The sequence below is a fragment of the Rhipicephalus sanguineus genome, chromosome 8 (genome assembly GCF_013339695.2).
Source record: "Rhipicephalus sanguineus isolate Rsan-2018 chromosome 8, BIME_Rsan_1.4, whole genome shotgun sequence".
In the NCBI taxonomy this organism is placed as follows: Eukaryota; Metazoa; Arthropoda; class Arachnida; order Ixodida; family Ixodidae; genus Rhipicephalus; species Rhipicephalus sanguineus.
The window spans coordinates 41,202,993-41,214,535 of NC_051183.1; the positions used below are offsets into that span (position 1 = coordinate 41,202,993).

Consider the following 11,543-nt stretch of genomic DNA (forward strand, 5'->3'; position numbering starts at 1 on the left):
ATCAATCAATCAATCAATCAGAAGTGTGCAATGAGGGTCTCAATGAACAAGACGGCAGCGGGACCCTCGGTCAAAGCTACACTTACATATTGGAAATATTAGGAGCAGTGCAAAAAATATACCGTATTTATTCCAATATAAGCCAATGTTTTTTTTTCGAAAAAAAAAAAACGATGTGCGAAAGTGAAGGGGGGGGGGGGAGGGTCGGCTCAGGTTCGAGTACAATGATTAAGGTTTTTTTCTTTTTCTGGCCTAGCGAATTTAGGGGGTCGGCTTAGAATCGGGGCTGGCCTAGATGCGAGTAAATACGGTAACCTGTTCATAACAATAAGCCGCCACGGTGGTCTATTGGTTGTGGTGCTCGACTGCTGACCCGCAGGTCGCAGGATCGAATCCCAGCCGCGGCGGCCGCATTTTCGATGGAGGCGAAAATGCTTGAGTCCCGTGTACTTAGATTTAGGTGCACACTAAACTACACCAGATGGTCAAAATTTCCGAAGCGCTCCACTATGGCGCCTCTCGTAATCAAATCGTCGTTTTGGGACGTTAGGCCCCAACAATTATTATTATATCTTCATAACAACAAAATAATGCAGGTCCATGAAGTGACAGTTCTCGTCGGTATATGTTCAGAATTCTATGATCTTGTGATCGTGTTTGATGTTATGTGTAATTTTACTTGTCAATGTATTTTCCCGTGTATGTCAAGCCATACAGAATATCGGAGTTGGGACGCGTACATGTGATATTATTATCCAATTTGAAGTGGTGCCCGACTACTCGTGAATCAAGTGGGGTTCGTTTGTGCTGTATTTCCACATCTTGTGTTCAACTGTATATCATTTCGTGCCACCCTTATTATTATATTTTATTTCATATTTTTATTGCATATTTTGTCTGATAGCCGAGAACGAGTAGCCGATGCCACCATAAAGGCACCAACCTTTCCTATGCAACATTTCAATAAAAAAAAAACACTTCTTGTAGAAATAAAACGCCAATACAAGAGCTACAAATAAAGTTTGTGCTGGAAATAGATAACCAAAGGCGACAAAACGAAAAGCCGCAGTGACACTTCGGAATTCGCTGTTGGGCGAGTTGGTGCATTTGATCAAGGAAATATACCCAACGGAAAACAGACGAACACAGGAAATGGTGAAGGATACAGGCTGCTTTCCTGTCTCCTTCAAGTAGTCTAGCCGCTTTCCGGTCTCCTTCACCGTTTCCTGTGTTAGTCTATCGGCTAGGTCTATTTCCTTGACACTTCGGAATTTCACCTTCATTAATGGCTCCACTTGTGAGGCAGCACTCGTACCGTCGGCTTGCCGTGTTTTTGCTCCCGCACTTATCATAGATATCTTTATTTGGTTTCCTATTTAATTATCCCCCTTTGACATTGCAATTTCCTGTGCAAGTGCCCCTACATGTCGTCCACCTGAAAAGACCGCGGGGATGTCTGTCATACGATATTTCGAAAACCCAGTGCTAGAATGAAAAAGAAAGACAGACAGAAAAAAAGAAGACAGCTGGTATGCGAATGCTGTAGATGTCGGCTACACATTTGTCCATTCACCGCAGAGCACTGTGTATGCATATTTCGGCGCTTTACGAGCAGATATATTGTGAGCATGATATATATTCACCCTTTCCGTCGGTGAGATCCCAGCCCACAACGTTCGAAGGTTGGGGGTTCGGATACCGTCGACGGAAAGGGTGATTTTTCGTCCACTTCAGTTTCTTTCAATTTAAGTGAGAATCATTCCAATACAGTTAAGAAACTACAAATAATGTCCCGCATGCTTTCCTTGACTAAGTTGTCTGTCGGCTTCATTAGTTGAATATAACACAAGGAAACGAGCCCCTCGAACAATTCCCCTGCTTTCGTGCCTTAGTCCATGTATGTTTATGATTTGTGCACTCTCTCCCAACCACATAGGCGGAGAAGGAGAGGGGAGAGGCGCGAAAACGGGGGAGAGAAGGAAGGACGTGGGTGGATATTAAGATAAGCTGGCGTGCCGAATTGGGTGAGTAAAGCAGAAACATATGAATAAAAGAAGGAAAACAAAGGGAACGTGAGTGCCCCCCCCCCCCCCCGCTCTATCTCTGTTTTCGCACTTGCCACTCTCTTCCACCTTTGTGATTGGGGGAGAGTGTACGAAGCATACACATAGAGACGATCAGGTAGGCACCTGCTGCATTTAAAAAGAGAATACGCGTTCTCCAGACGCTGGCTCCAGCTACAACCCCAGTTCAAAAATATTCACCTTTACGAGCCTAAACCTTCAACTAAAGTGAATTTACTAGTCGGTGACAGTAACACACGCGTCGTGACATTGCCGGCAGACTGCAGTGCGCTTGAAGATTAAGGTAGCACAACATACGTGGTAATCCAGAGCTGGCACAAAACAGTCAAGCGTTGTCGCTCAAAGGATTTCTGCTGATTTACACGAACACACACACACGCATACACACGCCTACCCCACCCGTCCCGCACGAAATGGTTGAAAGTGCTTATATAGAATACGCCATAAAATTCACTCCTCAGTCGACTCACTCGAACTCAGTCCGACCTAGGACCCTTTGTCTGAGAGACTGCGGCTGAGCGAAATTTTCTTGAGTGTGAGTCCAAGTGAGAAAGTTATTAGCACAAGAGCAATATAGTGAGTCTGAGTCAGAATTGTAAGCCCAGCCGAGGTAAATAAAGGTGATTACGATTCACGAGTCATTTCCGTGAACCTTAGTGTGTGTGATACCTGATCTAGTAGAATTTTTGATACATGTGAAAGTACGTCTACATGCATGAATACTTCACAGAGATAATATACTTGCCTGTGATGAGCACAGCCTTGCCTTCTCCACACACTTGTGTAACAAAAGCACTCGACACGAGACCCGCCATTTTGTAGGAGATCAGGAGAGCCAGCCACACCGATCCAACGATCATAGAGAGCTCGCGCAGCGGTGTCAGGTAGCTCCACAGGTTCCACAACGCGAACAGGAACGCGAAGAACCACGTCCACGAAGTCCTCATTTTAGCCCCGATGTAAAGCTCTTTCCTGGATAAAACGGATGCGGAACCCACAACCTCCCACAACCGACTCACTATGTGCGATCACTCCCGGCGAACTCCCGGCAGAGTGACGTTTGCGCTTCCTTAAAATCGTAACACGGTGACAAGCCTGACGAGATTGGCGCACAATGGATGAAACGCAGTCGGTCCAAGCTGTCCAGACGTTGCCACACACGCACGCACGCACACACACACACGCACGTGTTCACTTCGCGTCGCAGTCCGCCGGCAGCGTAGATGTTTCCGGGAAAAATTGTTTTCTCAGCTGTTATCCATCAAAAGCGGAGCTCAGTGGCTGTTTTGTGTTTCCTTCAGTGAAACGGGGCGCAGCGGCGGAAGCGTACACCTTATCGAAACTGTTGGACGTTGAGTGTTTTTCGCCGCGGTACAACGACGTCCTCTGTAAGAGACGCGCTTGCAGCCCCTATATAGCGTCGAGTGCGTCGTAAGACGAGAGGGAGAGAGTGGCTGCCAATACAGCTAGCTATCTCTTTCGCAAGATTCAAGCGGGGAATGACAGCGACAGAGGGAGGCCGCCTGGAAACATGAGCTGTGAGGCGAGACGCCGTAGGACATCCGCCGTCGGAGATGCGCATAGATTTGAGAAGTCCGCTGATAAGGGGTGGTCATGTGACCACATGGAGGGTGAAATAGAGGGAAACGTCCTTTGATTCTATCGCTGTATGACAACGAGAAGGACAAAAGAAAGCGGATGCCTGATAGGGAAACGCAAGCAGCACCGAATACGGAAGCACGGTGTGCCAATCGTAAATAACTCGGCTTGCCCTTGCCACCGACAGGCAATGAGGCTTTCGCTTGCTTCTTATGTAACACTTGAGCGCTCATGCTTGGGATAAATGTTGGCACGTGCAGTGAGAATACAACTAGCCATGTGTGTGTGTGTCTGTTTGTGTGTGTGAGAGAGAGAGAGAGAGAGAGAGAGAGAGGGAGAGAGAGACGATTAAAGAGAGAAAGGGGAGGAACAAAACCTTTCAAGAGGGAAACTCGGGACAAGGCTTTCGCAAGTGCCTCGCCGGTTTCACGGTTGCAGGTTTGACCCTGATAAATGAAACCCAGCTCACGCCGTCCGCTTCATCGACGTGGAAAGTGACCCAGCATAATGCATTTCATCGGTGTCAGGGTCTCGGTGCAGTGCGGTCGAGACCTGAAATCGAGGAAACATTTTTTTTTGCAACCATATGCTTCCTGCACTGAGACTGAATGGCTGATTTCAGGCATTATTGTGGAGATGAAATTGTATCTCTTTTAATTCGATTAGGGGTAGAATTATTGTTGTAAGTTTTTCCTTTTTATATTCAGTTCGCAAAGCTGGGAGATGAATACTTGGAATTGTTCTGTCACAGGGAAATATCAGGCTTGCTGAGGTTTGACGTCACAAAAGCACTATATGATTGATATAAGCGGTAGTGGAGGTCTCTAGGAATTTCGACCAGGGTTCTTTAACATGCGCCTAAACCTAAACAAACGGGCCTCCATCGAAACGCGGCCGCCGCTACTGGGATTTGCTACCGCGACCTTCGAGTCAGCAGTCGAGGACTATATAGCACCGCGGCAGGTCACAAAGAAAGCTTAATAACCGTGATCCTGTGAAATGAACGATAAATAATAAACAAGTTTGTTTGGTTATCTGCTGATTTCAAGGCCAATTTTTTTAATCAAAATGTGTTCTAAATATTCACAACAATTAAAAGTATGTCAGCATCTGTCAATCACAAATATTTTGGGAAGGAAAAGACAGATGTGAAATTTTGGATTCGCTTGAAGCACAATTCACTTTGCATTAGAGGCAGGCCCGTAGCCAGGAATTTTTTTTGGGGGGGGGAGGGGGGGGAGGGCGCTTGCTGCAAATCTTGAGAATTTGAGAAAAACACCTATTTTCATTATGAATTTTTCGTAAAAACACCTACTTCACCAAAATTTCGGAGGGGGGCTGGGCCCCTAGCCCCCCCCCCCCTCCTGGCTACGGGCCTGATTAGAGGTAACATATAGACTAAAACAATGAGAAGCCCTCGCTTTCTTGATGGACATGGTGTTTGGGCGCCAGGGTGTCTCAAGGACATTATGCTAGTAAATTACTCCGGAAACGGTGAAGTGGTCGCTCTTGCCACGACGGGTAGCGTTGTGAGCGATAAAACTTGTTACAACTCTTATAAACCAGAGGCAATGGTGCGCGAATGCTCCCACAAGTGTTTGTCGTAAGGCTGTAGAATTTTCATGGCGTATGACTGGGTCTAGTTGATGGAGTATCAGTTAAAAAGAAAACCCAGCATTCGAAATTAGCCAAAAACACAACATCGCTCCATTGGAAAAAAAAAAAACCTTCCGTCAATGAAATCAAGAGTTCGACGAAAACTCGTCTGGTCGGGAACAGTCATGGTCAAAAGTAAGAAGACGCCGACGAAGAACTTAAAAAATAATAACAAAGACGTTTCGGCTCCCGTACGGGGGCCTTGTTCACAAAATTTGTGAACAAAATCTGTGAAATTCTGTGAACAAGGCCCCCGTACGGGAGCCGAAACGTCTTTGTTATTATTTTTTAAGATTTGGTCGGCGTCTTCTTACTTTTGACCAAAACCTTCCGTCGTTACAGCAGTCCATAAAAGTGACAAAATTTTGAAATAAGTGTCATCACACTGACATCATTCTGACATTTCGACGTCTAGAAAGAAGGGCATATCATCTGCCGAGGTAACTTACGGCGGTTGCGCTGCTCGGCTGCCGACCCGAAAAACGCCGGTTCGATCCCTGCCGCGGGGACGCATACCGATGGAGGCGATATGCTAGAGGTTCGTGTAGTATGTGATGTCAGTGCACATTAGGTAAAGTGGAGTGGTGGAAACTAAGTGGAGCCCTCCACTACGGCGTCTCTCACAACCTGAGACGCTCTGGGACGCTAAACGCCATAAGCAAACCAGCCAGAAAGGAAGACGTAGTTGGTGTTATTGTTCCGAAATAAAATCCTACCCCTTCTGATGCACGAATGAAAGCGAAATCTGTGAAAGAGTACTAATAAGATGGGTTCAACTTTGCTCCTTAGTCGACTTCTCTTCCTGCTGCATTGCTCAGCTATGTACAAAAATATGAAATGACTATTTACAAGCACTCGACAAACAACGACAGCAACGATTTCACACCTAAGTGAACGGACTAAAATTCAAATTTTCTGTGTCACGAACGTACCTATGATCAGTGCAACAGCAGCGAAAGTAGAAGAATTTTTAGTGAAAAAGCTGGCCGACAAATAGTTCAATCGTTGAATTGACATTGAGTATAGAACAATGGTGCTTTTTAAGTCTTTTTTGAGGTATTGGTATCGCAGTTTCGTATTTTTCCTATTATTTTTGGTATAATTTCTCAGTTTTTATTTGTTTTATTCAATTTATTGATAGTTCTAATGATTTATAATGTTTATTGCGCTGCACAATAGTTTCCCTATATTTATTTTATGATTATCGCGACGTATGAAAAAGATAAAAATCAAGGGTTCGAACCAAAATCGAACCCACCTATTCTGTGTTGTACCGCATGACCACGCCAGTGCCTGAAACTGCTTCGTAAGAAAACGCATTACAGGCGTGACGTATAAGAGCAGTCGCATTATTACATGTAATACTGTGCGGCAGAAGCTTGGAATCGTACCAGGCGTCACACCATGTGATATTCGCAACGAGTAGATGGTTTAGAGGCCACCCCCATTCATTCATTCATTCATTCATTCATTCATTCATTCATTCATTCATTCGTTCGTTCGTTCGTTCGTTCGTTCGTTTGTTCGTTTGTTCGTTCGTTCGTTCGTTCAGTCGGTCGGTCGGATTTTATTTTCGCTTTAGACAATAATTGTTGCTGCGAAAATAGGGGGCCAGAGAAAAAAAAACTGCGTTTTCGCAGCTGCACTTAGCTCCATTACAAAGCGCTCAGACATGTTTGATCATAATCAGCTGCAACGCACCAACAAAGAGAGCAGCTGCGTAGGTTCGCTTATTGCCTTACGGGCGCGTAGTGGGCCCTTCGCTGATTCGCGAAAGGAAGAGTTATGACGTAGTGGGCACTTCGCAGTTGTACTGCGGCAGGCATTGAGGACAGTTTGAAAGGGCCAATGTTACTTGCGCGCACGCTTCTTTCCTTGCAGCATGGTTGAGGTGTCCAACGAGAAGCGAAGCGTGGCAAGCGAATGAGAAGGCTATACGAACGGGGCCCGACTGCTCTATCGCTTTCTACTCTTGGAGGCGAAGCTCAAGCGTCCTCTATGTTTTTTTTAAAGACGATAGTCTTTCTTGGGGAACTTAAACGCAGAAATTTTGGTCTGTCTTTCTGTCTGTCTTTCTGTTTGTCGGCACGTCACTCGATTCAGCCACCCGGCCAAAGTTGAACCACTTGCCCAAGGGCCAGCCATCTCGAACGGCTGACTAGGTTCATACTTGTGTACATTGTTGATCAAAAAGCAAACATTACGCATATCTGAGGCGCAACATCACTAGGCATGTATTAGGTGGTGTGTTCCTTTAATAGAAAATACATAGATACGTAATTCTAGAGACCCTAGTTTCTTAAGCTGCGCTGAAAATGCGACTGCGCTGAAACTTGCCTTCCTCCGTGCCCTCTGCACGAACTCATTGTTGTGTTTCGGTTTCGCTTCAGTATTGCACTGTACGAATGCCATGGGGCGCCGCTCTGGCATTCCTGTTTTACCCAGGCGACGTGTAAATAAAAGAGTGTGTGGAGAGTACTCGTTGAGTGCGGACGTTTCTTCTGCTTCGGCGCTTCGCGCCAAACCGCGTGTTCGGGCTGGCTGGCGTCCCCGCCGGTCGCGTTGGTCACCGCCGGTCTTCGCCTGCTGGTGCGCCGGGACTACCAGCCCGCAACACAGCACTCCCGACGTATTTTTTCCCGACGTATTGCCAGATGGCATCCACATCTCACGCAGCGTCTCTTCCATCGTCTTCAGACGACATTTGCAGCAAAGCACGCAGATACGCGGCCATTTTTTCTTGCCTTTTTTTAAGCCTCAGGCCAGGGCATGAGTCTTTCAAGCACAAGGTGAGAGAGAGAATAAACGTTTATTTTCAGCAGGCGCACTGTGCGCCCCAGGTGGGCGACCTCCTTATTCCAGGTAGCCGAAATTGTTTTATTTTGATATTAACCGCTCGCTACGAAATGCATCCTGAAGTTTGTCGTGTCGTGAAAGCTATGAAATAGTGGTCGTGGTTAGAGATGGTTAAAGACTGCCTGCGTGTGCCCTTTCCGATACAATATGGCAATGCAATACCAGCCACGGTGGTGTAATGGATATGGTGCTCGACTGAAGGTCGCGGGGTCGAATCTCGGCCTCGGCGGCCACATTTTCAGTGGAGGCGAAAATGCTTGAGGTTCGTGTACTTAGATTTCGGTCTTCGTTATGGTGTGTTCACAAGACGAACCGTCCCACGGACAGCTGAGTCGTGTGACAGTAAGAACGCGAGTGGCCGTCCGCTGGCGCCATACACACGTGCAGTCCTAAACGGGAGGGATAAAGTCCGGGCCGAGGCCAGTTCTAACCGCGAACGATGCAGCGCGCGCGTTTTCAAAGAGAACCCACATGTTCGAAGAGCTGCCGGCGTACTGGGCTGCCGAAAAAGAAAAAAGTCGGTCTTGTTGACGCCTCACCCCTCCGAGTGCATGGCCTGCAGCCGAGGATGGGGACGGGCGGTTCGTGAAAATGTTTTCAGCATTATTGGCCCTCACGGTCCCCGGTCCAACTAAGGCCTTCCCTAACGGAAGTGGAGGGTCACGTGACGGTGAGGCCGCGGGCCATAAGAGCGGTTTGGTCCATCGTCTGGATCGTTTATTAAAGAACCCCAGGTAGTCGAATTTCCGGAGCCCTCCACTGCCGCATCCCTCATAATCATATCCTGGCTTCGGGACGTTAAACCCCAGCAATTATTATCACTCAATCAATCAATCACTCAATCAATCAATCAATCAATCAATCAATCAATCAATCAACCAATCAATCAATCAATCAGTCAATCAATCAATCAATCAATCAATCTCAACAGTATCTCGTTCATTGAGAGCAATGGCTGTCACATAATCTTGAGATTTACTTTCCGGATGATTTCTACGGCAATGTCAGCAACCTCGCTGGGTAAAGACAGTATCGTAGAAAGGAGGAGGAAATCAGTTCCCCACGGTGAGCGGTAGTGAGTAGTCGGCTGCGTCTCCCTGACCGCTTTCTCGAGCAACGTCGACGCACTCTTCGGGATTCTTCCTGATCATCGGCCCGGAGAACTTGTCCGTCACTTTGAGCCAGTCGTCGACGTCCTCCTGGCTGTAGTCAGCGATCACCTCGGGACTCTGCTTTCGGAACTCCCGCGTCACGTGTTCCTTGGAATCGACGAACATCCATACGATGGGTGTCCTTTGAAAGGATAGAAAATTGGGAGGAGAATTTTCAGCGGGAGTAATGAATGTAGGAAGTACACCGCAACAAATGTAGGAACAAAAAAATGATAGGAACAGAGCGCTGACTTTCAGCTGAATTTATTGAAGTATTCCGGCCGCTTTTATGCAAGGTGCAAGAACAGTGCGCATGCGTAACAGCACGTGTGTGATTATGCATAACATTGTTGACTGAGGAATGAAAACTCGATCAGATAGGTGAAGTGATGGTGTGCTGATGCATAGACCTGCGGCCCTTCCTGGCAAAAAACTCTTCTATAATCTCTCTTTCTTTCTTCGCTCTCGCTTTCTTCAAAAACCTTGTCTTGTAAAACAGAGGATTCTATTTGCAGTCCTTGCAATGCACCGCCATGTGGCTACCATACCATTTTTTACGTTGTATGCATGTTGCCTGACTCGGTCAATAAAGCATTGGCCTGTTTGTCCTATATGTATATTTCCACAGCTTAACGGTGTTTTGTAGACGACTTCTTGCTGCATTGTTGCTCTGTACCTACGATATTGAGCAGAAACAAACTCGCCCAAATCACGCTATTGTTGCGGTGGGCGGAGTTTAGTTACATCAGGGTCATTTTGCACGCCATGGGTCCTAGCCATTCTAGCGACCATCGCAAGTCAGCCAAAAAATCGTGCTGGTTTCGTGAAGTGAAACAGTGAATTATATTTGCTAGAATATTTCATAGATAAAATGTTTTGTTCTTCTAGGAGCTTCAGAATTTCGCAAAATGTCGTCTGAGTGTTAGGGAGTTTGTTATAAAATTTATTCTGAGAGTATAGTATGTTGTTTCAATATAAAATTTGCTTTACTTTAAGCAAGTGCGTTTGTGTAGGTGTTCTAAGCTCAATAATGCCACTGCGATTTTTCTGCCATATACACCCCCAAAAATTATGCCGAGGTGTTCTCTGTTTGCATTTTTTTCATTGCAATACTGCGCTATGTTGAATATCCCAGTAATCAATACTCAGTCTACGGAATGTACATTTTGCGTTAAAATGTTTCGCAGGCACCTGAAATTTGCAACTCCTACAAGAAAAAAAATCACGAATTTGAGAAATGATTTGGCCCATATTGAAACGCAGTTGACACCACATGGTGTTCCAGTTTACTGACTTGTAAGCTGCAGGTTCCACTGTGACGAAGTCGACGCCCCTGCCACGAGACTCTCGTCGAAAAGAATCCATGCATGGAGATGACGGCTATCTTAGTCATACAGTCGGCGCCACCATTGGCGCTGCGAGACGACCTGTACAGGAGTAAAAACACCTTGTGTACCAAATATGGTTTAGAGTCGATATCCCAAATATGTTCATTCTATTCGATGACTGATTAATCGAGTCGAAGGTATTGATGACGAAACTTCTATATTCAATTGACTTCAATATCTCATTTATGGTTCAATATAAGAGGTGTCTATGATATCTCTGCCCCACCAACTGTGACCCCTAGTGTAACTCAGTCTTCAAGAGGCCGACACTTGTGGTGGCCAAGGCATTATGTCGAATACGCTAGAGAAAATTATGCATCTGATCCTTTAGACTCTACTATTATAGTAGGCTGGGACTGTTGTTTTCACAGAGTGTTTATAGCTGATGCCATATATAGTCGCCGTAATTAAGTGCATCTGTTTCGACATGGTAATTGAGAAGCCGAAGGCCTGAATGTATTTTTTGCATACAGATTGCCGCGTGCAGTGCCGGCATTTATCTGAGGCTCTAATGGTTTCCTGTAGTGGTAATTAATGCAGCAGTTGTACTAGCGATAATAAGGCGAAAGCCTTAGATCCTCATCACACCGAAAAGTGACCTTTGTTTTCTCGTTTTTTTTGAAAGAGATTTTTTACGGTGAAATCCACCCACCACGTAACTTAGCCACTACACAACTGCTTTGTAACGAGTCAAATACAGGTCTTTTGATGGAATACCACATTCACAGATCACCATGGTAACTTGCTGGCCTCTAAATTGTCTCCTGATTGCGAAGATCGTTTCCATAGCGATGATTGTTTCCATGATG

The 11,543-nt window shown here is 45.9% G+C and overlaps 2 protein-coding genes across 2 annotated transcripts in view; one reads left to right on the forward strand and one right to left on the reverse strand.

Moving 5' to 3' along the window:
• Nucleotides 1-11,543, forward strand: part of LOC119401777 (D-beta-hydroxybutyrate dehydrogenase, mitochondrial) — a 260,301-nt gene that overhangs the window by 188,383 nt on the left and 60,375 nt on the right. The gene's annotated exons all lie outside the window — the stretch shown is intronic.
• Nucleotides 1-11,543, reverse strand: part of LOC119402683 (retinol dehydrogenase 7) — a 53,030-nt gene that overhangs the window by 33,399 nt on the left and 8,088 nt on the right. The gene's annotated exons all lie outside the window — the stretch shown is intronic.